Consider the following 23,436-nt stretch of genomic DNA (forward strand, 5'->3'; position numbering starts at 1 on the left):
TTGCAGATAAACCAATTAAAAGCAAATGCAAAAACTGCTCCAGGTGAGGCTTGAACTCACAACCTCGGCATTGCTCAACAGATACTGCCTTATAAGTACCGCGCGCTAACCGATTGCGCCACTGGAGCAAGTCGCTTGCTCTGCTACTGCTGTGTTTTCACCCAAACCTGCGCTGTCAAAGTGTTCTCAAGTCTCTTCTTATGAGTTGAATGCAAGTTTCATGTGGCAATTTCATAATCGTACAGATATATTCACTAAAGTGAGAATTGTCCAGAATTTAAAGTGAATTTTAAAATCAAGGCCAACGCAGCTGAACCGAAGGCGTAGGTAACTTGGAGAAAATTTTCCACTTGGGCCTTTAAATTGAAATACACTTGGAATTCCTGATCATTTTCACTTTAGTGAATAACCCTGTTGGGTTTACACAACTGCTTGTATCCATGATTAAACCTCACACAACTGCTTGTCTCCATGATTAAACCTCACATCATCTCATCAGTGAATAAAACTGTACATTTGGGGTCTGCTAAATTTGAGTGCCATGCTCAAGATCAACCACCTTAGACATGCTGGTGCACCCCAGATGGGACTTGAACCCACAATCCCTGGCTTAGGAGGCCAGTGCCTTATCCATTAGGCCACTGGGGCTTGATGTGTAAATTTATTTTAACTGTTAAAAAAAAACAAAAAAAACAGAAGCTTGTCTTAGTATCCACACACAATAAGCTCAGTGTCTGTAACAATATTATTTCTCTTGCACCTACAGTGTCACACAGCCAATAGGCAAGGTTCTTTAAGATAGTGAAACTCTTTAGTTTTCGTTTGTTTGTAAACGGAAAAAAGATGCGCATCGTGGTGGCAGCACAGTTTAAAAAAACTCAGGTCATAAAAATGGAATGTTCCAACCATTGAACAAGAGGGCTGCAAAGGCAAAACAAGTACGACATGCAAATTTTTCTTTTCAATTTTCTTTTCCTTATACCCCTTGTATCTTCTTCTATCCACCTTACCACTTGCCTCGATCTATATTTATCATGTTTTCTCCATTGCGCCGACTCTCAATATTTGGGCACAGCTATTTTGTTCTCCTCTGTCCGTGGTGTATGCAGTTTGTCCTTTAGTTGGATTCTTTTCACTGATGGATTGTCAGTAAATCCGCTTAGCAACCAAAGTGGAACTTTGCTTAAGCTCCGCCCCTTGGACAAAAATTGCCAAAGATAACACTTCTACAAAAAAAAGGCAATCCCTAACAAAAATAGTAAGATGAATTTAAGAGCAAATAAAAACAAGGGCAAACAGAGGGACAAAATCGAATCCCTTTACATCGTGTAGGACTGGTGAGGCGTTGAGAGCTGGTTGCAGACACCGTGCTGGACCTTGCAGATAAACCAATTAAAAGCAAATGCAAAAACTGCTCCAGGTGAGGCTTGAACTCACAACCTCGGCATTGCTCAACAGATACTGCCTTATAAGTACCGCGCGCTAACCGATTGCGCCACTGGAGCAAGTCGCTTGCTCTGCTACTGCTGTGTTTTCACCCAAACCTGCGCTGTCAAAGTGTTCTCAAGTCTCTTCTTATGAGTTGAATGCAAGTTTCATGTGGCAATTTCATAATCGTACAGATATATTCACTAAAGTGAGAATTGTCCAGAATTTAAAGTGAATTTTAAAATCAAGGCCAACGCAGCTGAACCGAAGGCGTAGGTAACTTGGAGAAAATTTTCCACTTGGGCCTTTAAATTGAAATACACTTGGAATTCCTGATCATTTTCACTTTAGTGAATAACCCTGTTGGGTTTACACAACTGCTTGTATCCATGATTAAACCTCACACAACTGCTTGTCTCCATGATTAAACCTCACATCATCTCATCAGTGAATAAAACTGTACATTTGGGGTCTGCTACATTTGAGTGCCATGCTCAAGATCAACCACCTTAGACATGCTGGTGCACCCCAGATGGGACTTGAACCCACAATCCCTGGCTTAGGAGGCCAGTGCCTTATCCATTAGGCCACTGGGGCTTGATGTGTAAATTTCTTTTAACTGTTAAAAAAAACCCAAAAAAAACAGAAGCTTGTCTTAGTATCCACACACAATAAGCTCAGTGTCTGTAACAATATTATTTCTCTTGCACCTACAGTGTCACACAGCCAATAGGCAAGGTTCTTTAAGATAGTGAAACTCTTTAGTTTTCGTTTGTTTGTAAACGGAAAAAAGATGCGCATCGTGGTGGCAGCACAGTTTAAGAAAACTCAGGTCATAAAAATGGAATGTTCCAACCATTGAACAAGAGGGCTGCAAAGGCAAAACAAGTACGACATGCACATTTTTCTTTTCAATTTTCTTTTCCTTATACCCCTTGTATCTTCTTCTATCCACCTTACCACTTGCCTCGATCTATATTTATCATGTTTTCTCCCTTGCGCCGACTCTCAATATTTGGGCACAGCTATTTTGTTCTCCTCTGTCCGTGGTGTATGCAGTTTGTCCTTTAGTTGGATTCTTTTCACTGATGGATTGTCAGTAAATCCGCTTAGCAACCAAAGTGGAACTTTGCTTAAGCTCCGCCCCTTGGACAAAAATTGCCAAAGATAACACTTCTACAAAAAAAAGGCAATCCCTAACAAAAATAGTAAGATGAATTTAAGAGCAAATAAAAACAAGGGCAAACAGAGGGACAAAATCGAATCCCTTTACATCGTGTAGGACTGGTGAGGCGTTGAGAGCTGGTTGGAGACACCGTGCTGGACCTTGCAGATAAACCAATTAAAAGCAAATGCAAAAACTGCTCCAGGTGAGGCTTGAACTCACAACCTCGGCATTGCTCAACAGATACTGCCTTATATGTACCGCGCGCTAACCGATTGCGCCACTGGAGCAAGTCGCTTGCTCTGCTACTGCTGTGTTTTCACCCAAACCTGCGCTGTCAAAGTGTTCTCAAGTCTCTTCTTATGAGTTGAATGCAAGTTTCATGTGGCAATTTCATAATCGTACAGATATATTCACTAAAGTGAGAATTGTCCAGAATTTAAAGTGAATTTTAAAATCAAGGCCAACGCAGCTGAACCGAAGGCGTAGGTAACTTGGAGAAAATTTTCCACTTGGGCCTTTAAATTGAAATACACTTGGAATTCCTGATCATTTTCACTTTAGTGAATAACCCTGTTGGGTTTACACAACTGCTTGTATCCATGATTAAACCTCACACAACTGCTTGTCTCCATGATTAAACCTCACATCATCTCATCAGTGAATAAAACTGTACATTTGGGGTCTGCTAAATTTGAGTGCCATGCTCAAGATCAACCACCTTAGACATGCTGGTGCACCCCAGATGGGACTTGAACCCACAATCCCTGGCTTAGGAGGCCAGTGCCTTATCCATTAGGCCACTGGGGCTTGATGTGTAAATTTCTTTTAACTGTTAAAAAAAAACCAAAAAAAACAGAAGCTTGTCTTAGTATCCACACACAATAAGCTCAGTGTCTGTAACAATATTATTTCTCTTGCACCTACAGTGTCACACAGCCAATAGGCAAGGTTCTTTAAGATAGTGAAACTCTTTAGTTTTCGTTTGTTTGTAAACGGAAAAAAGATGCGCATCGTGGTGGCAGCACAGTTTAAGAAAACTCAGGTCATAAAAATGGAATGTTCCAACCATTGAACAAGAGGGCTGCAAAGGCAAAACAAGTACGACATGCAAATTTTTCTTTTCAATTTTCTTTTCCTTATACCCCTTGTATCTTCTTCTATCCACCTTACCACTTGCCTCGATCTATATTTATCATGTTTTCTCCCTTGCGCCGACTCTCAATATTTGGGCACAGCTATTTTGTTCTCCTCTGTCCGTGGTGTATGCAGTTTGTCCTTTAGTTGGATTCTTTTCACTGATGGATTGTCAGTAAATCCGCTTAGCAACCAAAGTGGAACTTTGCTTAAGCTCCGCCCCTTGGACAAAAATTGCCAAAGATAACACTTCTACAAAAAAAAGGCAATCCCTAACAAAAATAGTAAGATGAATTTAAGAGCAAATAAAAACAAGGGCAAACAGAGGGACAAAATCGAATCCCTTTACATCGTGTAGGACTGGTGAGGCGTTGAGAGCTGGTTGGAGACACCGTGCTGGACCTTGCAGATAAACCAATTAAAAGCAAATGCAAAAACTGCTCCAGGTGAGGCTTGAACTCACAACCTCGGCATTGCTCAACAGATACTGCCTTATAAGTACCGCGCGCTAACCGATTGCGCCACTGGAGCAAGTCGCTTGCTCTGCTACTGCTGTGTTTTCACCCAAACCTGCGCTGTCAAAGTGTTCTCAAGTCTCTTCTTATGAGTTGAATGCAAGTTTCATGTGGCAATTTCATAATCGTACAGATATATTCACTAAAGTGAGAATTGTCCAGAATTTAAAGTGAATTTTAAAATCAAGGCCAACGCAGCTGAACCGAAGGCGTAGGTAACTTGGAGAAAATTTTCCACTTGGGCCTTTAAATTGAAATACACTTGGAATTCCTGATCATTTTCACTTTAGTGAATAACCCTGTTGGGTTTACACAACTGCTTGTATCCATGATTAAACCTCACACAACTGCTTGTCTCCATGATTAAACCTCACATCATCTCATCAGTGAATAAAACTGTACATTTGGGGTCTGCTAAATTTGAGTGCCATGCTCAAGATCAACCACCTTAGACATGCTGGTGCACCCCAGATGGGACTTGAACCCACAATCCCTGGCTTAGGAGGCCAGTGCCTTATCCATTAGGCCACTGGGGCTTGATGTGTAAATTTATTTTAACTGTTAAAAAAAAAACAAAAAAAACAGAAGCTTGTCTTAGTATCCACACACAATAAGCTCAGTGTCTGTAACAATATTATTTCTCTTGCACCTACAGTGTCACACAGCCAATAGGCAAGGTTCTTTAAGATAGTGAAACTCTTTAGTTTTCGTTTGTTTGTAAACGGAAAAAAGATGCGCATCGTGGTGGCAGCACAGTTTAAGAAAACTCAGGTCATAAAAATGGAATGTTCCAACCATTGAACAAGAGGGCTGCAAAGGCAAAACAAGTACGACATGCACATTTTTCTTTTCAATTTTCTTTTCCTTATACCCCTTGTATCTTCTTCTATCCACCTTACCACTTGCCTCGATCTATATTTATCATGTTTTCTCCCTTGCGCCGACTCTCAATATTTGGGCACAGCTATTTTGTTCTCCTCTGTCCGTGGTGTATGCAGTTTGTCCTTTAGTTGGATTCTTTTCACTGATGGATTGTCAGTAAATCCGCTTAGCAACCAAAGTGGAACTTTGCTTAAGCTCCGCCCCTTGGACAAAAATTGCCAAAGATAACACTTCTACAAAAAAAAGGCAATCCCTAACAAAAATAGTAAGATGAATTTAAGAGCAAATAAAAACAAGGGCAAACAGAGGGACAAAATCGAATCCCTTTACATCGTGTAGGACTGGTGAGGCGTTGAGAGCTGGTTGGAGACACCGTGCTGGACCTTGCAGATAAACCAATTAAAAGCAAATGCAAAAACTGCTCCAGGTGAGGCTTGAACTCACAACCTCGGCATTGCTCAACAGATACTGCCTTATAAGTACCGCGCGCTAACCGATTGCGCCACTGGAGCAAGTCGCTTGCTCTGCTACTGCTGTGTTTTCACCCAAACCTGCGCTGTCAAAGTGTTCTCAAGTCTCTTCTTATGAGTTGAATGCAAGTTTCATGTGGCAATTTCATAATCGTACAGATATATTCACTAAAGTGAGAATTGTCCAGAATTTAAAGTGAATTTTAAAATCAAGGCCAACGCAGCTGAACCGAAGGCGTAGGTAACTTGGAGAAAATTTTCCACTTGGGCCTTTAAATTGAAATACACTTGGAATTCCTGATCATTTTCACTTTAGTGAATAACCCTGTTGGGTTTACACAACTGCTTGTATCCATGATTAAACCTCACACAACTGCTTGTCTCCATGATTAAACCTCACATCATCTCATCAGTGAATAAAACTGTACATTTGGGGTCTGCTAAATTTGAGTGCCATGCTCAAGATCAACCACCTTAGACATGCTGGTGCACCCCAGATGGGACTTGAACCCACAATCCCTGGCTTAGGAGGCCAGTGCCTTATCCATTAGGCCACTGGGGCTTGATGTGTAAATTTATTTTAACTGTTAAAAAAAAAACAAAAAAAACAGAAGCTTGTCTTAGTATCCACACACAATAAGCTCAGTGTCTGTAACAATATTATTTCTCTTGCACCTACAGTGTCACACAGCCAATAGGCAAGGTTCTTTAAGATAGTGAAACTCTTTAGTTTTCGTTTGTTTGTAAACGGAAAAAAGATGCGCATCGTGGTGGCAGCACAGTTTAAGAAAACTCAGGTCATAAAAATGGAATGTTCCAACCATTGAACAAGAGGGCTGCAAAGGCAAAACAAGTACGACATGCACATTTTTCTTTTCAATTTTCTTTTCCTTATACCCCTTGTATCTTCTTCTATCCACCTTACCACTTGCCTCGATCTATATTTATCATGTTTTCTCCCTTGCGCCGACTCTCAATATTTGGGCACAGCTATTTTGTTCTCCTCTGTCCGTGGTGTATGCAGTTTGTCCTTTAGTTGGATTCTTTTCACTGATGGATTGTCAGTAAATCCGCTTAGCAACCAAAGTGGAACTTTGCTTAAGCTCCGCCCCTTGGACAAAAATTGCCAAAGATAACACTTCTACAAAAAAAAGGCAATCCCTAACAAAAATAGTAAGATGAATTTAAGAGCAAATAAAAACAAGGGCAAACAGAGGGACAAAATCGAATCCCTTTACATCGTGTAGGACTGGTGAGGCGTTGAGAGCTGGTTGGAGACACCGTGCTGGACCTTGCAGATAAACCAATTAAAAGCAAATGCAAAAACTGCTCCAGGTGAGGCTTGAACTCACAACCTCGGCATTGCTCAACAGATACTGCCTTATAAGTACCGCGCGCTAACCGATTGCGCCACTGGAGCAAGTCGCTTGCTCTGCTACTGCTGTGTTTTCACCCAAACCTGCGCTGTCAAAGTGTTCTCAAGTCTCTTCTTATGAGTTGAATGCAAGTTTCATGTGGCAATTTCATAATCGTACAGATATATTCACTAAAGTGAGAATTGTCCAGAATTTAAAGTGAATTTTAAAATCAAGGCCAACGCAGCTGAACCGAAGGCGTAGGTAACTTGGAGAAAATTTTCCACTTGGGCCTTTAAATTGAAATACACTTGGAATTCCTGATCATTTTCACTTTAGTGAATAACCCTGTTGGGTTTACACAACTGCTTGTATCCATGATTAAACCTCACACAACTGCTTGTCTCCATGATTAAACCTCACATCATCTCATCAGTGAATAAAACTGTACATTTGGGGTCTGCTAAATTTGAGTGCCATGCTCAAGATCAACCACCTTAGACATGCTGGTGCACCCCAGATGGGACTTGAACCCACAATCCCTGGCTTAGGAGGCCAGTGCCTTATCCATTAGGCCACTGGGGCTTGATGTGTAAATTTATTTTAACTGTTAAAAAAAAAAAAAAAAAACAGAAGCTTGTCTTAGTATCCACACACAATAAGCTCAGTGTCTGTAACAATATTATTTCTCTTGCACCTACAGTGTCACACAGCCAATAGGCAAGGTTCTTTAAGATAGTGAAACTCTTTAGTTTTCGTTTGTTTGTAAACGGAAAAAAGATGCGCATCGTGGTGGCAGCACAGTTTAAGAAAACTCAGGTCATAAAAATGGAATGTTCCAACCATTGAACAAGAGGGCTGCAAAGGCAAAACAAGTACGACATGCAAATTTTTCTTTTCAATTTTCTTTTCCTTATACCCCTTGTATCTTCTTCTATCCACCTTACCACTTGCCTCGATCTATATTTATCATGTTTTCTCCCTTGCGCCGACTCTCAATATTTGGGCACAGCTATTTTGTTCTCCTCTGTCCGTGGTGTATGCAGTTTGTCCTTTAGTTGGATTCTTTTCACTGATGGATTGTCAGTAAATCCGCTTAGCAACCAAAGTGGAACTTTGCTTAAGCTCCGCCCCTTGGACAAAAATTGCCAAAGATAACACTTCTACAAAAAAAAGGCAATCCCTAACAAAAATAGTAAGATGAATTTAAGAGCAAATAAAAACAAGGGCAAACAGAGGGACAAAATCGAATCCCTTTACATCGTGTAGGACTGGTGAGGCGTTGAGAGCTGGTTGGAGACACCGTGCTGGACCTTGCAGATAAACCAATTAAAAGCAAATGCAAAAACTGCTCCAGGTGAGGCTTGAACTCACAACCTCGGCATTGCTCAACAGATACTGCCTTATAAGTACCGCGCGCTAACCGATTGCGCCACTGGAGCAAGTCGCTTGCTCTGCTCCTGCTGTGTTTTCACCCAAACCTGCGCTGTCAAAGTGTTCTCAAGTCTCTTCTTATGAGTTGAATGCAAGTTTCATGTGGCAATTTCATAATCGTACAGATATATTCACTAAAGTGAAAATTGTCCAGAATTTAAAGTGAATTTTAAAATCAAGGCCAACGCAGCTGAACCGAAGGCGTAGGTAACTTGGAGAAAATTTTCCACTTGGGCCTTTAAATTGAAATACACTTGGAATTCCTGATCATTTTCACTTTAGTGAATAACCCTGTTGGGTTTACACAACTGCTTGTATCCATGATTAAACCTCACACAACTGCTTGTCTCCATGATTAAACCTCACATCATCTCATCAGTGAATAAAACTGTACATTTGGGGTCTGCTAAATTTGAGTGCCATGCTCAAGATCAACCACCTTAGGCATGCTGGTGCACCCCAGATGGGACTTGAACCCACAATCCCTGGCTTAGGAGGCCAGTGCCTTATCCATTAGGCCACTGGGGCTTGATGTGTAAATTTATTTTAACTGTTAAAAAAAAACAAAAAAAACAGAAGCTTGTCTTAGTATCCACACACAATAAGCTCAGTGTCTGTAACAATATTATTTCTCTTGCACCTACAGTGTCACACAGCCAATAGGCAAGGTTCTTTAAGATAGTGAAACTCTTTAGTTTTCGTTTGTTTGTAAACGGAAAAAAGATGCGCATCGTGGTGGCAGCACAGTTGAAGAAAACTCAGGTCATAAAAATGGAATGTTCCAACCATTGAACAAGAGGGCTGCAAAGGCAAAACAAGTACGACATGCAAATTTTTCTTTTCAATTTTCTTTTCCTTATACCCCTTGTATCTTCTTATATCCACCTTACCACTTGCCTCGATCTATATTTATCATGTTTTCTCCCTTGCGCCGACTCTCAATATTTGGGCACAGCTATTTTGTTCTCCTCTGTCCGTGGTGTATGCAGTTTGTCCTTTAGTTGGATTCTTTTCACTGATGGATTGTCAGTAAATCCGCTTAGCAACCAAAGTGGAACTTTGCTTAAGCTCCGCCCCTTGGACAAAAATTGCCAAAGATAACACTTCTACAAAAAAAAGGCAATCCCTAACAAAAATAGTAAGATGAATTTAAGAGCAAATAAAAACAAGGGCAAACAGAGGGACAAAATGAATCCCTTTACATCGTGTAGGACTGGTGAGGCGTTGAGAGCTGGTTGGAGACACCGTGCTGGACCTTGCAGATAAACCAATTAAAAGCAAATTCAAAAACTGCTCCAGGTGAGGCTTGAACTCACAACCTCGGCATTGCTCAACAGATACTGCCTTATAAGTACCGCGCGCTAACCGATTGCGCCACTGGAGCAAGTCGCTTGCTCTGCTACTGCTGTGTTTTCACCCAAACCTGCACTGTCAAAGTGTTCTCAAGTCTCTTCTTATGAGTTGAATGCAAGTTTCATGTGGCAATTTCATAATCGTACAGATATATTCACTAAAGTGAGAATTGTCCAGAATTTAAAGTGAATTTTAAAATCAAGGCCAACGCAGCTGAACCGAAGGCGTAGGTAACTTGGAGAAAATTTTCCACTTGGGCCTTTAAATTGAAATACACTTGGAATTCCTGATCATTTTCACTTTAGTGAATAACCCTGTTGGGTTTACACAACTGCTTGTATCCATGATTAAACCTCACACAACTGCTTGTCTCCATGATTAAACCTCACATCATCTCATCAGTGAATAAAACTGTACATTTGGGGACTGCTAAATTTGAGTGCCATGCTCAAGATCAACCACCTTAGACATGCTGGTGCACCCCAGATGGGACTTGAACCCACAATCCCTGGCTTAGGAGGCCAGTGCCTTATCCATTAGGCCACTGGGGCTTGATGTGTAAATTTATTTTAACTGTTAAAAAAAAAACAAAAAAAACAGAAGCTTGTCTTAGTATTCACACACAATAAGCTCAGTGTCTGTAACAATATTATTTCTCTTGCACCTACAGTGTCACACAGCCAATAGGCAAGGTTCTTTAAGATAGTGAAACTCTTTAGTTTTCGTTTGTTTGTAAACGGAAAAAAGATGCGCATCGTGGTGGCAGCACAGTTTAAGAAAACTCAGGTCATAAAAATGGAATGTTCCAACCATTGAACAAGAGGGCTGCAAAGGCAAAACAAGTACGACATGCACATTTTTCTTTTCAATTTTCTTTTCCTTATACCCCTTGTATCTTCTTCTATCCACCTTACCACTTGCCTCGATCTATATTTATCATGTTTTCTCCCTTGCGCCGACTCTCAATATTTGGGCACAGCTATTTTGTTCTCCTCTGTCCGTGGTGTATGCAGTTTGTCCTTTAGTTGGATTCTTTTCACTGATGGATTGTCAGTAAATCCGCTTAGCAACCAAAGTGGAACTTTGCTTAAGCTCCGCCCCTTGGACAAAAATTGCCAAAGATAACACTTCTACAAAAAAAAGGCAATCCCTAACAAAAATAGTAAGATGAATTTAAGAGCAAATAAAAACAAGGGCAAACAGAGGGACAAAATCGAATCCCTTTACATCGTGTAGGACTGGTGAGGCGTTGAGAGCTGGTTGCAGACACCGTGCTGGACCTTGCAGATAAACCAATTAAAAGCAAATGCAAAAACTGCTCCAGGTGAGGCTTGAACTCACAACCTCAGCATTGCTCAACAGATACTGCCTTATAAGTACCGCGCGCTAACCGATTGCGCCACTGGAGCAAGTCGCTTGCTCTGCTACTGCTGTGTTTTCACCCAAATCTGCGCTGTCAAAGTGTTCTCAAGTCTCTTCTTATGAGTTGAATGCAAGTTTCATGTGGCAATTTCATAATCGTACAGATATATTCACTAAAGTGAGAATTGTCCAGAATTTAAAGTGAATTTTAAAATCAAGGCCAACGCAGCTGAACCGAAGGCGTAGGTAACTTGGAGAAAATTGTCCACTTGGGCCTTTAAATTGAAATACACTTGGAATTCCTGATAATTTATACTTTAGTGAATAACCCTGTTGGGTTTACAGAACTGCTTGTCTCCATGATTAAACCTCACACAACTGCTTGTCTCCATGATTAAAGCTCACATCCTCTCATCAGTGAATAAAACTGTACATTTGGGGTCTGCTAAATTTGAGTGCCATGCTCAAGATCAACCACCTTAGACATGCTGGTGCACCCCAGATGGGACTTGAACCCACAATCCCTGGCTTAGGAGGCCAGTGCCTTATCCATTAGGCCACTGGGGCTTGATGTGCAAATTTCTTGTAACTGTTAAAAAAAAAACCCAAAAAACAGAAGCTTGTCTTAGTATCCACACACAATAAGCTCAGTGTCTGTAACAATATTATTTCTCTTGCACCTACAGTGTCACACAGCCAATAGGCAAGGTTCTTTAAGATAGTGAAACTCTTTAGTTTTCGTTTGTTTGTAAACGGAAAAAAGATGCGCATCGTGGTGGCAGCACAGTTTAAGAAAACTCAGGTCATAAAAATGGAATGTTCCAACCATTGAACAAGAGGGCTGCAAAGGCAAAACAAGTACGACATGCAAATTTTTCTTTTCAATTTTCGTTTCCTTATACCCCTTGTATCTTCTTCTATCCACCTTACCATTTGCCTCGATCTATATTTATCATGTTTTCTCCCTTGCGCCGACTCTCAATATTTGGGCACAGCTATTTTGTTCTCCTCAGTCCGTGGTGTATGCAGTTTGTCCTTTAGTTGGATTCTTTTCACTGATGGATTGTCAGTAAATCCGCTTAGCAACCAAAGTGGAACTTTGCTTAAGCTCCGCCCCTTGGACAAAAATTGCCAAAGATAACACTTCTACAAAAAAAAGGCAATCCCTGACAAAAATAGTAAGATGAATTTAAGAGCAAACAAAAACAAGGGCAAACAGAGGGACAAAATCGAATCCCTTTAAATCGTGTAGGACTGGTGAGGCGTTGAGAGCTGGTTGGAGACACCGTGCTGGACCTTGCAGATAAACCAATTAAAAGCAAATGCAAAAACTGCTCCAGGTGAGGCTTGAACTCACAACCTCGGCATTGCTCAACAGATACTGCCTTATAAGTACCGCGCGCTAACCAATTGCGCCACTAGAGCAAGTCGCTTGTTCTGCCTCTGCTGTGTTTTCACCCAAACCTGCGCTGTCAAAGTGTTCTCAAGTCTCTTCTTAGGAGTTGAATGCAAGTTTCATGTGGCAATTTCATAATCGTACAGATATATTCACTAAAGTGAGAATTGTCCAGAATTTAAAGAGAATTTTAAAATCAAGGCCAACGCAGCTGAACCGAAGGCGTAGGTAACTTGGCGAAAATTTTCCACTTGGGACTTTAAATTGAAATACACTTGGAATTCCTGATCATTTACACTTTAGTGAATAACCCTGTTGGGTTTACAGAACTGCTTGTCTCCATGATTAAACCTCACATCATCTCATCAGTGAATAAAACTGTACATTTGGGGTCTGCTAAATTTGAGTGACCTGCTCAAGACCTTAGACATGCTGGTGCACCCCACATGGGACTTGAACCCACAATCCCTGGCTTAGGAGGCCAGTGCCTTATCCATTAGGCCACTGGGGCTTGATGTGTAAATATATTATAACTGTTAAAAAAAAACAAAAAAAACAGAAGCTTGTCTTAGTATCCACACACAATAAGCTCAGTGTCTGTAACAATATTATTTCTCTTGCACCTACAGTGTCACACAGCCAATAGGCAAGGTTCTTTAAGATAGTGAAACTCTTTAGTTTTCGTTTGTTTGTAAACGGAAAAAAGATGCGCATCGTGGTGGCAGCACAGTTTAAGAAAACTCAGGTCATAAAAATGGAATGTTCCAACCATTGAACAAGAGGGCTGCAAAGGCAAAACAAGTACGACATGCAAATTTTTCTTTTCAATTTTCTTTTCCTTATACCCCTTGTATCTTCTTATATCCACCTTACCACTTGCCTCGATCTATATTTATCATGTTTTCTCCCTTGCGCCGACTCTCAATATTTGGGCACAGCTATTTTGTTCTCCTCTGTCCGTGGTGTATGCAGTTTGTCCTTTAGTTGGATTCTTTTCACTGATGGATTGTCAGTAAATCCGCTTAGCAACCAAAGTGGAACTTTGCTTAAGCTCCGCCCCTTGGACAAAAATTGCCAAAGATAACACTTCTACAAAAAAAAGGCAATCCCTAACAAAAATAGTAAGATGAATTTAAGAGCAAATAAAAACAAGGGCAAACAGAGGGACAAAATCGAATCCCTTTACATCGTGTAGGACTGGTGAGGCGTTGAGAGCTGGTTGCAGACACCGTGCTGGACCTTGCAGATAAACCAATTAAAAGCAAATGCAAAAACTGCTCCAGGTGAGGCTTGAACTCACAACCTCGGCATTGCTCAACAGATACTGCCTTATAAGTACCACACGCTAACCGATTGCGCCACTGGAGCAAGTCGCTTGCTCTGCTACTGCTGTGTTTTCACCCAAATCTGCGCTGTCAAAGTGTTCTCAAGTCTCTTCTTATGAGTTGAATGCAAGTTTCATGTGGCAATTTCATAATCGTACAGATATATTCACTAAAGTGAGAATTGTCCAGAATTTAAAGTGAATTTTAAAATCAAGGCCAACGCAGCTGAACCGAAGGCGTAGGTAACTTGGAGAAAATTTTCCACTTGGGCCTTTAAATTGAAATACACTTGGAATTCCTGATAATTTATACTTTAGTGAATAACCCTGTTGGGTTTACAGAACTGCTTGTCTCCATGATTAAACCTCACACAACTGCTTGTCTCCATGATTAAAGCTCACATCCTCTCATCAGTGAATAAAACTGTACATTTGGGGTCTGCTAAATTTGAGTGCCATGCTCAAGATCAACCACCTTAGACATGCTGGTGCACCCCAGATGGGACTTGAACCCACAATCCCTGGCTTAGGAGGCCAGTGCCTTATCCATTAGGCCACTGGGGCTTGATGTGCAAATTTCTTGTAACTGTTAAAAAAAAACCCCAAAAAACAGAAGCTTGTCTTAGTATCCACACACAATAAGCTCAGTGTCTGTAACAATATTATTTCTCTTGCACCTACAGTGTCACACAGCCAATAGGCAAGGTTCTTTAAGATAGTGAAACTCTTTAGTTTTCGTTTGTTTGTAAACGGAAAAAAGATGCGCATCGTGGTGGCAGCACAGTTTAAGAAAACTCAGGTCATAAAAATGGAATGTTCCAACCATTGAACAAGAGGGCTGCAAAGGCAAAACAAGTACGACATGCAAATTTTTCTTTTCAATTTTCGTTTCCTTATACCCCTTGTATCTTCTTCTATCCACCTTACCATTTGCCTCGATCTATATTTATCATGTTTTCTCCCTTGCGCCGACTCTCAATATTTGGGCACAGCTATTTTGTTCTCCTCAGTCCGTGGTGTATGCAGTTTGTCCTTTAGTTGGATTCTTTTCACTGATGGATTGTCAGTAAATCCGCTTAGCAACCAAAGTGGAACTTTGCTTAAGCTCCGCCCCTTGGACAAAAATTGCCAAAGATAACACTTCTACAAAAAAAAGGCAATCCCTGACAAAAATAGTAAGATGAATTTAAGAGCAAACAAAAACAAGGGCAAACAGAGGGACAAAATCGAATCCCTTTAAATCGTGTAGGACTGGTGAGGCGTTGAGAGCTGGTTGGAGACACCGTGCTGGACCTTGCAGATAAACCAATTAAAAGCAAATGCAAAAACTGCTCCAGGTGAGGCTTGAACTCACAACCTCGGCATTGCTCAACAGATACTGCCTTATAAGTACCGCGCGCTAACCAATTGCGCCACTAGAGCAAGTCGCTTGTTCTGCCTCTGCTGTGTTTTCACCCAAACCTGCGCTGTCAAAGTGTTCTCAAGTCTCTTCTTAGGAGTTGAATGCAAGTTTCATGTGGCAATTTCATAATCGTACAGATATATTCACTAAAGTGAGAATTGTCCAGAATTTAAAGAGAATTTTAAAATCAAGGCCAACGCAGCTGAACCGAAGGCGTAGGTAACTTGGCGAAAATTTTCCACTTGGGACTTTAAATTGAAATACACTTGGAATTCCTGATCATTTACACTTTAGTGAATAACCCTGTTGGGTTTACAGAACTGCTTGTCTCCATGATTAAACCTCACATCATCTCATCAGTGAATAAAACTGTACATTTGGGGTCTGCTAAATTTGAGTGACCTGCTCAAGACCTTAGACATGCTGGTGCACCCCAGATGGGACTTGAACCCACAATCCCTGGCTTAGGAGGCCAGTGCCTTATCCATTAGGCCACTGGGGCTTGATGTGTAAATATATTATAACTGTTAAAAAAAAACAAAAAAAACAGAAGCTTGTCTTAGTATCCACACACAATAAGCTCAGTGTCTGTAACAATATTATTTCTCTTGCACCTACAGTGTCACACAGCCAATAGGCAAGGTTCTTTAAGATAGTGAAACTCTTTAGTTTTCGTTTGTTTGTAAACGGAAAAAAGATGCGCATCGTGGTGGCAGCACAGTTTAAGAAAACTCAGGTCATAAAAATGGAATGTTCCAACCATTGAACAAGAGGGCTGCAAAGGCAAAACAAGTACGACATGCAAATTTTTCTTTTCAATTTTCTTTTCCTTATACCCCTTGTATCTTCTTATATCCACCTTACCACTTGCCTCGATCTATATTTATCATGTTTTCTCCCTTGCGCCGACTCTCAATATTTGGGCACAGCTATTTTGTTCTCCTCTGTCCGTGGTGTATGCAGTTTGTCCTTTAGTTGGATTCTTTTCACTGATGGATTGTCAGTAAATCCGCTTAGCAACCAAAGTGGAACTTTGCTTAAGCTCCGCCCCTTGGACAAAAATTGCCAAAGATAACACTTCTACGAAAAAAAAGGCAATCCCTAACAAAAATAGTAAGATGAATTTAAGAGCAAATAAAAACAAGGGCAAACAGAGGGACAAAATCGAATCCCTTTACATCGTGTAGGACTGGTGAGGCGTTGAGAGCTGGTTGGAGACACCGTGCTGGACCTTGCAGATAAACCAATTAAAAGCAAATGCAAAAACTGCTCCAGGTGAGGCTTGAACTCACAACCTCGGCATTGCTCAACAGATACTGCCTTATAAGTACCGCGCGCTAACCGATTGCGCCACTAGAGCAAGTCGCTTGTTCTGCCTCTGCTGTGTTTTCACCCAAACCTGCGCTGTCAAAGTGTTCTCAAGTCTCTTCTTATGAGTTGAATGCAAGTTTCATGTGGCAATTTCATAATCGTACAGATATATTCACTAAAGTGAGAATTGTCCAGAATTTAAAGAGAATTTTAAAATCAAGGCCAACGCAGCTGAACCGAAGGCGTAGGTAACTTGGCGAAAATTTTCCACTTGGGACTTTAAATTGAAATACACTTGGAATACCTGATCATTTACACTTTTGTGAATAACCCTGTTGGGTTTACAGAACTGCTTGTCTCCATGATTAAACCTCACACAACTGCTTGTCTCCATGATTAAACCTCACATCATCTCATCAGTGAATAAAACTGTACATTTGGGGTCTGCTAAATTTGAGTGACATGCTCAATATCAACCACCTTAGACATGCTGGTGCACCCCCCATATGGGACTTGAACCCACAATCCCTGGCTTAGGAGGCCAGTGCCTTATCCATTAGGCCACTGGGGCTTGATGTGTAAATTTCTTTTAACTGTTAAAAAAAACCAAAAAAAACAGAAGCTTGTCTTAGTATCCACACACAATAAGCTCAGTGTCTGTAACAATATTATTTCTCTTGCACCTACAGTGTCACACAGCCAATAGGCAAGGTTCTTTAAGATAGTGAAACTCTTTAGTTTTCGTTTGTTTGTAAACGGAAAAAAGATGCGCATCGTGGTGGCAGCACAGTTTAAGAAAACTCAGGTCATAAAAATGGAATGTTCCAACCATTGAACAAGAGGGCTGCAAAGGCAAAACAAGTACGACATGCACATTTTTCTTTTCAATTTTCTTTTCCTTATACCCCTTGTATCTTCTTCTATCCACCTTACCACTTGCCTCGATCTATATTTATCATGTTTTCTCCCTTGCGCCGACTCTCAATATTTGGGCACAGCTATTTTGTTCTCCTCTGTCCGTGGTGTATGCAGTTTGTCCTTTAGTTGGATTCTTTTCACTGATGGATTGTCAGTAAATCCGCTTAGCAACCAAAGTGGAACTTTGCTTAAGCTCCGCCCCTTGGACAAAAATTGCCAAAGATAACACTTCTACAAAAAAAAGGCAATCCCTAACAAAAATAGTAAGATGAATTTAAGAGCAAATAAAAACAAGGGCAAACAGAGGGACAAAATCGAATCCCTTTACATCGTGTAGGACTGGTGAGGCGTTGAGAGCTGGTTGGAGACACCGTGCTGGACCTTGCAGATAAACCAATTAAAAGCAAATGCAAAAACTGCTCCAGGTGAGGCTTGAACTCACAACCTCGGCATTGCTCAACAGATACTGCCTTATAAGTACCGCGCACTAACCGATTGCACCACTGGAGCAAGTCGCTTGCTCTGCGACTGCTTTGTTTTCACCCAAACCTGCGCTGTCAAAGTGTTCTCAAGTCTCTTCTTATGAGTTGAATGCAAGTTTCATGTGGCAATTTCATAATCGTACAGATATATTCACTAAAGTGAGAATTGTCCAGAATATAAAGAGAATTTTAAAATCAAGGCCAACGCAGCTGAACCGAAGGCGTAGGTAACTTGGAGAAAATTTTCCACTTGGGACTTTAAATTGAAATACACTTGGAATTCCTGATCATTTTCACTTTAGTGAATAACCCTGTTGGGTTTACACAACTGCTTGAATCCATGATTAAACCTCACACAACTGCTTGTCTCCATGATTAAACCTCACATCATCTCATCAGTGAATAAAACTGTACATTTGGGGTCTGCTAAATTTGAGTGACATGCTAAAGATCAACCACCTTAGACCTGCTGGTGCAACCCAGATTGGACTTGAATCCACAATCCCAGGCTTAGGAGACCAGTGCCTTAACCATTAGGCCACTGGGGCTTGATGTGTAAATTTCTTGTAACTGTTAAAAAAAAACAAAAAAAAAACAAAAAAAAAACAGAAGCTTGTCTTAGTATCCACACACAATAAGCTCAGTGTCTGTAACAATATTATTTCTATTGCACCTACAGTGTCACACAGCCAATAGGCAAGGTTCTTTAAGATAGTGAAACTCTTTAGTTTTCGTTTGTTTGTAAACGGAAAAAAGATGCGCATCGTGGTGGCAGCACAGTTTAAGAAAACTCAGGTCATAAAAATGGAATGTTCCAACCATTGAACAAGAGGGCTGCAAAGGCAAAACAAGTACGACATGCACATTTTTCTTTTCAATTTTCTTTTCCTTATACCCCTTGTATCTTCTTTTATCCACCTTACCACTTGCCTCGATCTATATTTATCATGTTTTCTCCCTTGCGCCGACTCTCAATTTTGTTCTCCTCTGTCCGTGGTGTATGCAGTTTGTCCTTTAGTTGGATTCTTTTCACTGATGGATTGTCAGTAAATCCGCTTAGCAACCAAAGTGGAACTTTGCTTAAGCTCCGCCCCTTGGCCAAAAATTGCCAAAGATAACACTTCTACAAAAAAAAGGCAATCCCTGACAAAAATAGTAAGATGAATTTAAGAGCAAATAAAAACAAGGGCAAACAGAGGGACAAAATCGAATCCCTTTACATCCTGTAGGACTGGTGAGGCGTTGAGAGCTGGTTGGAGACACCGTGCTGGACCTTGCAGATAAACCAATTAAAAGCAAATGCAAAAACTGCTCCAGGTGAGGCTTGAACTCACAACCTCAGCATTGCTCAACTGATACTGCCTTATAAGTACCGCGCGCTAACCGATTGCGCCACTGGAGCAAGTCGCTTGTTTTGCCTCTGCTGTGTTTTCACCCAAACCTGCGCTGTCAAAGTGTTCTCAAGTCTCTTTTTAGGAGTTGAATGCAAGTTTCATGTGGCAATTTCATAATCGTACAGATATATTCACTAAAGTGAGAATTGTCCAGAATTTAAAGAGAATTTTAAAATCAAGGCCAACGCAGCTGAACCGAAGGCGTAGGTAACTTGGCGAAAATTTTCCACTTGGGACTTTAAATTGAAATACACTTGGAATTCCTGATCATTTACACTTTAGTGAATAACCCTGTTATTAGTCTTAGTATCCACACACAATAAGCTCAGTGTCTGTAACAATATTATTTCTCTTGCACCTACAGTGTCACACAGCCAATAGGCAAGGTTCTTTAAGATAGTGAAACTCTTTAGTTTTCGTTTGTTTGTAAACGGAAAAAAGATGCGCATCGTGGTGGCAGCACAGTTTAAGAAAACTCAGGTCATAAAAATGGAATGTTCCAACCATTGAACAAGAGGGCTGCAAAGGCAAAACAAGTACGACATGCAAATTTTTCTTTTCAATTTTCTTTTCCTTATACCCCTTGTATCTTCTTCTATCCACCTTACCACTTGCCTCGATCTATATTTATCATGTTTTCTCCCTTGCGCCGACTCTCAATATTTGGGCACAGCTATTTTGTTCTCCTCTGTCCGTGGTGTATGCAGTTTGTCCTTTAGTTGGATTCTTTTCACTGATGGATTGTCAGTAAATCCGCTTAGCAACCAAAGTGGAACTTTGCTTAAGCTCCGCCCCTTGGCCAAAAATTGCCAAAGATAACACTTCTACAAAAAAAAGGCAATCCCTGACAAAAATAGTAAGATGAATTTAAGAGCAAATAAAAACAAGGGCAAACAGAGGGACAAAATCGAATCCCTTTACATCGTGTAGGACTGGTGAGGCGTTGAGAGCTGGTTGGAGACACCGTGCTGGACCTTGCAGATAAACCAATTAAAAACAAATGCAAAAACTGCTCCAGGTGTGGCTTGAACTCACAACCTCAGCATTGCTCAACAGATACTGCCTTATAAGTACCGCGCGCTAACCGATTGCGCCACTGGAGCAAGTCACTTGTTTTGCTTCTGCTGTGTTTTCACCCAAACCTGCGCTGTCAAAGTGTTCTCAAGTCTCTTCTTAGGAGTTGAATGCAAGTTTCATGTGGCAATTTCATAATCGTACAGATATATTCACTAAAGTGAGAATTGTCCAGAATTTAAAGAGAATTTTAAAATCAAGGCCAACGCAGCTGAACCGAAGGCGTAGGTAACTTGGCGAAAATTTTCCACTTGGGACTTTAAATTGAAATACACTTGGAATTCCTGATCATTTACACTTTAGTGAATAACCCTGTTATTAGTCTTAGTATCCACACACAATAAGCTCAGTGTCTGTAACAATATTATTTCTCTTGCACCTACAGTGTCACACAGCCAATAGGCAAGGTTCTTTAAGATAGTGAAACTCTTTAGTTTTCGTTTGTTTGTAAACGGAAAAAAGATGCGCATCGTGGTGGCAGCACAGTTTAAGAAAACTCAGGTCATAAAAATGGAATGTTCCAACCATTGAACAAGAGGGCTGCAAAGGCAAAACAAGTACGACATGCACATTTTTCTTTTCAATTTTCTTTTCCTTATACCCCTTGTATCTTCTTCTATCCACCTTACCACTTGCCTCGATCTATATTTATCATGTTTTCTCCCTTGCGCCGACTCTCAATATTTGGGCACAGCTATTTTGTTCTCCTCTGTCCGTGGTGTATGCAGTTTGTCCTTTAGTTGGATTCTTTTCACTGATGGATTGTCAGTAAATCCGCTTAGCAACCAAAGTGGAACTTTGCTTAAGCTCCGCCCCTTGGACAAAAATTGCCAAAGATAACACTTCTAAAAAAAAAAGGCAATCCCTAACAAAAATAGTAAGATGAATTTAAGAGCAAATAAAAACAAAGCCAAACAGAGGGACAAAATCGAATCCCTTTACATCGTGTAGGACTGGTGAGGCGTTGAGAGCTGGTTGGAGACACCGTGCTGGACCTTGCAGATAAACCAATTAAAAGCAAATGTTCTCAAGTCTCTTCTTATGAGTTGAATGCAAGTTTCATGTGGCAATTTCATAATCGTACAGATATATTCACTAAAGTGAGAATTGTCCAGAATTTAAAGTGAATTTTAAAATCAAGGCCAACGCAGCTGAACCGAAGGCGTAGGTAACTTGGAGAAAATTTTCCACTTGGGCCTTTAAATTGAAATACACTTGGAATTCCTGATCATTTTCACTTTAGTGAATAACCCTGTTGGGTTTTACACAACTGCTTGTATCCATGATTAAACCTCACACAACTGCTTGTCTCCATGATTAAACCTCACATCATCTCATCAGTGAATAAAACTGTACATTTGGGGTCTGCTAAATTTGAGTGCCATGCTCAAGATCAACCACCTTAGACATGCTGGTGCACCCCAGATGGGACTTGAACCCACAATCCCTGGCTTAGGAGGCCAGTGCCTTATCCATTAGGCCACTGGGGCTTGATGTGTAAATTTATTTTAACTGTTAAAAAAAAAAAAAAAAAAACAGAAGCTTGTCTTAGTATCCACACACAATAAGCTCAGTGTCTGTAACAATATAATTTCTCTTGCACCTACAGTGTCACACAGCCAATAGGGAAGGTTCTTTAAGATAGTGAAACTCTTTAGTTTTCGTTTGTTTGTAAACGGAAAAAAAGATGCGCATCGTGGTGGCAGCACAGTTTAAGAAAACTCAGGTCATAAAAATGGAATGTTCCAACCATTGAACAAGAGGGCTGCAAAGGCAAAACAAGTACGACATGCACATTTTTCTTTTCAATTTTCTTTTCCTTATACCCCTTGTATCTTCTTCTATCCACCTTACCACTTGCCTCGATCTATATTTATCATGTTTTCTCCCTTGCGCCGACTCTCAATATTTGGGCACAGCTATTTTGTTCTCCTCTGTCCGTGGTGTATGCAGTTTGTCCTTTAGTTGGATTCTTTTCACTGATGGATTGTCAGTAAATCCGCTTAGCAACCAAAGTGGAACTTTGCTTAAGCTCCGCCCCTTGGACAAAAATTGCCAAAGATAACACTTCTACTAAAAAAAAGGCAATCCCTAACAAAAATAGTAAGATGAATTTAAGAGCAAATAAAAACAAAGGCAAACAGAGGGACCAAATCGAATCCCTTTACATCCTGTAGGACTGGTGAGGCATTGAGAGCTGGTTGGAGACACCGTGCTGGACCTTGCAGATAAACCAATTAAAAGCAAATGCAAAAACTGCTCCTGGTGAGGCTTGAACTCACAACCTCAGCATTGCTCAACAGATACTGCCTTATAAGTACCGCGCGCTAACCGATTGCGCCACTGGAGCAAGTCGCTTTCTCTTTCTCTGCTGTGTTTTCACCCAAACCTGCGCTGTCAAAGTGTTCTCAATTCTCTTCTTATGAGTTGAATGCAAGTTTCATGTGGCAATTTCATAATCGTACAGATATATTCACTAAAGTGAGAATTGTCCAGAATTTAAAGAGAATTTTAAAATCAAGGCCAACGCAGCTGAACCGAAGGCGTAGGTAACTTGGAGAAAATTTTCCACTTGGGACTTTAAATTGAAATACACTTGGAATTCCTGATCAATTACACTTTTGTGAATAACCCTGTTGGGTTTACAGAACTGCTTGTCTCCATGATTAAACCTCACACAACTGCTTGTCTCCATGATTAAACCTCACATCATCTCATCAGTGAATAAAACTGTACATTTGGGGTCTGCTACATTTGAGTGCCATGCTCAAGATCAACCACCTTAGACATGCTGGTGCACCCCAGATGGGACTTGAACCCACAATCCCAGGCTTAGGAGGCCAGTGCCTTATCCATTAGGCCACTGGGACTTGATGTGTAAATTTTTTTTAACTGTTAAAAAAAACCAAAAATAACAGAAGCTTGTCTTATTATCCACACACAATAAGCTCAGTGTCTGTAACAATATTATTTCTCTTGCACCTACAGTGTCACACAGCCAATAGGCAAGGTTCTTTAAGATAGTGAAACTCTT

General features: G+C 40.7%; 30 non-coding genes across 30 annotated transcripts; all 30 read right to left on the reverse strand.

Moving 5' to 3' along the window:
- Nucleotides 1–35: 35 nt before the first annotated feature.
- Nucleotides 36–128, reverse strand: TRNAI-UAU (transfer RNA isoleucine (anticodon UAU)). Its single transcript is given in 2 exon segments — nucleotides 36–71; nucleotides 91–128. It is a non-coding gene; the product is annotated as a tRNA-Ile (tRNA).
- Nucleotides 129–575: 447 nt separating this feature from the next.
- Nucleotides 576–648, reverse strand: TRNAR-CCU (transfer RNA arginine (anticodon CCU)). Its single transcript has one exon. It is a non-coding gene; the product is annotated as a tRNA-Arg (tRNA).
- A 764-nt stretch (nucleotides 649–1,412) lies between these two features.
- Nucleotides 1,413–1,505, reverse strand: TRNAI-UAU (transfer RNA isoleucine (anticodon UAU)). Its single transcript is given in 2 exon segments — nucleotides 1,413–1,448; nucleotides 1,468–1,505. It is a non-coding gene; the product is annotated as a tRNA-Ile (tRNA).
- Nucleotides 1,506–1,952: 447 nt separating this feature from the next.
- Nucleotides 1,953–2,025, reverse strand: TRNAR-CCU (transfer RNA arginine (anticodon CCU)). Its single transcript has one exon. It is a non-coding gene; the product is annotated as a tRNA-Arg (tRNA).
- Nucleotides 2,026–2,790: 765 nt separating this feature from the next.
- Nucleotides 2,791–2,883, reverse strand: TRNAI-UAU (transfer RNA isoleucine (anticodon UAU)). Its single transcript is given in 2 exon segments — nucleotides 2,791–2,826; nucleotides 2,846–2,883. It is a non-coding gene; the product is annotated as a tRNA-Ile (tRNA).
- Nucleotides 2,884–3,330: 447 nt separating this feature from the next.
- Nucleotides 3,331–3,403, reverse strand: TRNAR-CCU (transfer RNA arginine (anticodon CCU)). The gene has a single exon. It is a non-coding gene; the product is annotated as a tRNA-Arg (tRNA).
- Nucleotides 3,404–4,168: 765 nt separating this feature from the next.
- TRNAI-UAU (transfer RNA isoleucine (anticodon UAU)) lies at nucleotides 4,169–4,261 on the reverse strand. Its single transcript is given in 2 exon segments — nucleotides 4,169–4,204; nucleotides 4,224–4,261. It is a non-coding gene; the product is annotated as a tRNA-Ile (tRNA).
- A 447-nt stretch (nucleotides 4,262–4,708) lies between these two features.
- TRNAR-CCU (transfer RNA arginine (anticodon CCU)) lies at nucleotides 4,709–4,781 on the reverse strand. The gene has a single exon. It is a non-coding gene; the product is annotated as a tRNA-Arg (tRNA).
- Nucleotides 4,782–5,546: 765 nt separating this feature from the next.
- TRNAI-UAU (transfer RNA isoleucine (anticodon UAU)) lies at nucleotides 5,547–5,639 on the reverse strand. The gene is given in 2 exon segments: nucleotides 5,547–5,582; nucleotides 5,602–5,639. It is a non-coding gene; the product is annotated as a tRNA-Ile (tRNA).
- Nucleotides 5,640–6,086: 447 nt separating this feature from the next.
- On the reverse strand, nucleotides 6,087–6,159 carry TRNAR-CCU (transfer RNA arginine (anticodon CCU)). The gene has a single exon. It is a non-coding gene; the product is annotated as a tRNA-Arg (tRNA).
- Nucleotides 6,160–6,924: 765 nt separating this feature from the next.
- Nucleotides 6,925–7,017, reverse strand: TRNAI-UAU (transfer RNA isoleucine (anticodon UAU)). The gene is given in 2 exon segments: nucleotides 6,925–6,960; nucleotides 6,980–7,017. It is a non-coding gene; the product is annotated as a tRNA-Ile (tRNA).
- Nucleotides 7,018–7,464: 447 nt separating this feature from the next.
- Nucleotides 7,465–7,537, reverse strand: TRNAR-CCU (transfer RNA arginine (anticodon CCU)). Its single transcript has one exon. It is a non-coding gene; the product is annotated as a tRNA-Arg (tRNA).
- A 764-nt stretch (nucleotides 7,538–8,301) lies between these two features.
- Nucleotides 8,302–8,394, reverse strand: TRNAI-UAU (transfer RNA isoleucine (anticodon UAU)). Its single transcript is given in 2 exon segments — nucleotides 8,302–8,337; nucleotides 8,357–8,394. It is a non-coding gene; the product is annotated as a tRNA-Ile (tRNA).
- A 447-nt stretch (nucleotides 8,395–8,841) lies between these two features.
- Nucleotides 8,842–8,914, reverse strand: TRNAR-CCU (transfer RNA arginine (anticodon CCU)). Its single transcript has one exon. It is a non-coding gene; the product is annotated as a tRNA-Arg (tRNA).
- Nucleotides 8,915–9,677: 763 nt separating this feature from the next.
- Nucleotides 9,678–9,770, reverse strand: TRNAI-UAU (transfer RNA isoleucine (anticodon UAU)). Its single transcript is given in 2 exon segments — nucleotides 9,678–9,713; nucleotides 9,733–9,770. It is a non-coding gene; the product is annotated as a tRNA-Ile (tRNA).
- Nucleotides 9,771–10,217: 447 nt separating this feature from the next.
- TRNAR-CCU (transfer RNA arginine (anticodon CCU)) lies at nucleotides 10,218–10,290 on the reverse strand. Its single transcript has one exon. It is a non-coding gene; the product is annotated as a tRNA-Arg (tRNA).
- A 765-nt stretch (nucleotides 10,291–11,055) lies between these two features.
- Nucleotides 11,056–11,148, reverse strand: TRNAI-UAU (transfer RNA isoleucine (anticodon UAU)). Its single transcript is given in 2 exon segments — nucleotides 11,056–11,091; nucleotides 11,111–11,148. It is a non-coding gene; the product is annotated as a tRNA-Ile (tRNA).
- A 447-nt stretch (nucleotides 11,149–11,595) lies between these two features.
- On the reverse strand, nucleotides 11,596–11,668 carry TRNAR-CCU (transfer RNA arginine (anticodon CCU)). Its single transcript has one exon. It is a non-coding gene; the product is annotated as a tRNA-Arg (tRNA).
- A 765-nt stretch (nucleotides 11,669–12,433) lies between these two features.
- TRNAI-UAU (transfer RNA isoleucine (anticodon UAU)) lies at nucleotides 12,434–12,526 on the reverse strand. The gene is given in 2 exon segments: nucleotides 12,434–12,469; nucleotides 12,489–12,526. It is a non-coding gene; the product is annotated as a tRNA-Ile (tRNA).
- Nucleotides 12,527–12,935: 409 nt separating this feature from the next.
- On the reverse strand, nucleotides 12,936–13,008 carry TRNAR-CCU (transfer RNA arginine (anticodon CCU)). Its single transcript has one exon. It is a non-coding gene; the product is annotated as a tRNA-Arg (tRNA).
- A 764-nt stretch (nucleotides 13,009–13,772) lies between these two features.
- TRNAI-UAU (transfer RNA isoleucine (anticodon UAU)) lies at nucleotides 13,773–13,865 on the reverse strand. The gene is given in 2 exon segments: nucleotides 13,773–13,808; nucleotides 13,828–13,865. It is a non-coding gene; the product is annotated as a tRNA-Ile (tRNA).
- A 447-nt stretch (nucleotides 13,866–14,312) lies between these two features.
- Nucleotides 14,313–14,385, reverse strand: TRNAR-CCU (transfer RNA arginine (anticodon CCU)). Its single transcript has one exon. It is a non-coding gene; the product is annotated as a tRNA-Arg (tRNA).
- Nucleotides 14,386–15,150: 765 nt separating this feature from the next.
- Nucleotides 15,151–15,243, reverse strand: TRNAI-UAU (transfer RNA isoleucine (anticodon UAU)). Its single transcript is given in 2 exon segments — nucleotides 15,151–15,186; nucleotides 15,206–15,243. It is a non-coding gene; the product is annotated as a tRNA-Ile (tRNA).
- A 409-nt stretch (nucleotides 15,244–15,652) lies between these two features.
- Nucleotides 15,653–15,725, reverse strand: TRNAR-CCU (transfer RNA arginine (anticodon CCU)). The gene has a single exon. It is a non-coding gene; the product is annotated as a tRNA-Arg (tRNA).
- A 765-nt stretch (nucleotides 15,726–16,490) lies between these two features.
- On the reverse strand, nucleotides 16,491–16,583 carry TRNAI-UAU (transfer RNA isoleucine (anticodon UAU)). The gene is given in 2 exon segments: nucleotides 16,491–16,526; nucleotides 16,546–16,583. It is a non-coding gene; the product is annotated as a tRNA-Ile (tRNA).
- A 1,286-nt stretch (nucleotides 16,584–17,869) lies between these two features.
- Nucleotides 17,870–17,962, reverse strand: TRNAI-UAU (transfer RNA isoleucine (anticodon UAU)). Its single transcript is given in 2 exon segments — nucleotides 17,870–17,905; nucleotides 17,925–17,962. It is a non-coding gene; the product is annotated as a tRNA-Ile (tRNA).
- Nucleotides 17,963–19,243: 1,281 nt separating this feature from the next.
- Nucleotides 19,244–19,336, reverse strand: TRNAI-UAU (transfer RNA isoleucine (anticodon UAU)). Its single transcript is given in 2 exon segments — nucleotides 19,244–19,279; nucleotides 19,299–19,336. It is a non-coding gene; the product is annotated as a tRNA-Ile (tRNA).
- Nucleotides 19,337–20,338: 1,002 nt separating this feature from the next.
- Nucleotides 20,339–20,431, reverse strand: TRNAI-UAU (transfer RNA isoleucine (anticodon UAU)). Its single transcript is given in 2 exon segments — nucleotides 20,339–20,374; nucleotides 20,394–20,431. It is a non-coding gene; the product is annotated as a tRNA-Ile (tRNA).
- Nucleotides 20,432–21,819: 1,388 nt separating this feature from the next.
- Nucleotides 21,820–21,892, reverse strand: TRNAR-CCU (transfer RNA arginine (anticodon CCU)). The gene has a single exon. It is a non-coding gene; the product is annotated as a tRNA-Arg (tRNA).
- Nucleotides 21,893–22,659: 767 nt separating this feature from the next.
- Nucleotides 22,660–22,752, reverse strand: TRNAI-UAU (transfer RNA isoleucine (anticodon UAU)). The gene is given in 2 exon segments: nucleotides 22,660–22,695; nucleotides 22,715–22,752. It is a non-coding gene; the product is annotated as a tRNA-Ile (tRNA).
- Between the last annotated feature and the right edge of the window lie 684 nt (nucleotides 22,753–23,436).

This window comes from Pelobates fuscus, chromosome 6 (genome assembly GCF_036172605.1).
Source record: "Pelobates fuscus isolate aPelFus1 chromosome 6, aPelFus1.pri, whole genome shotgun sequence".
In the NCBI taxonomy this organism is placed as follows: Eukaryota; Metazoa; Chordata; class Amphibia; order Anura; family Pelobatidae; genus Pelobates; species Pelobates fuscus.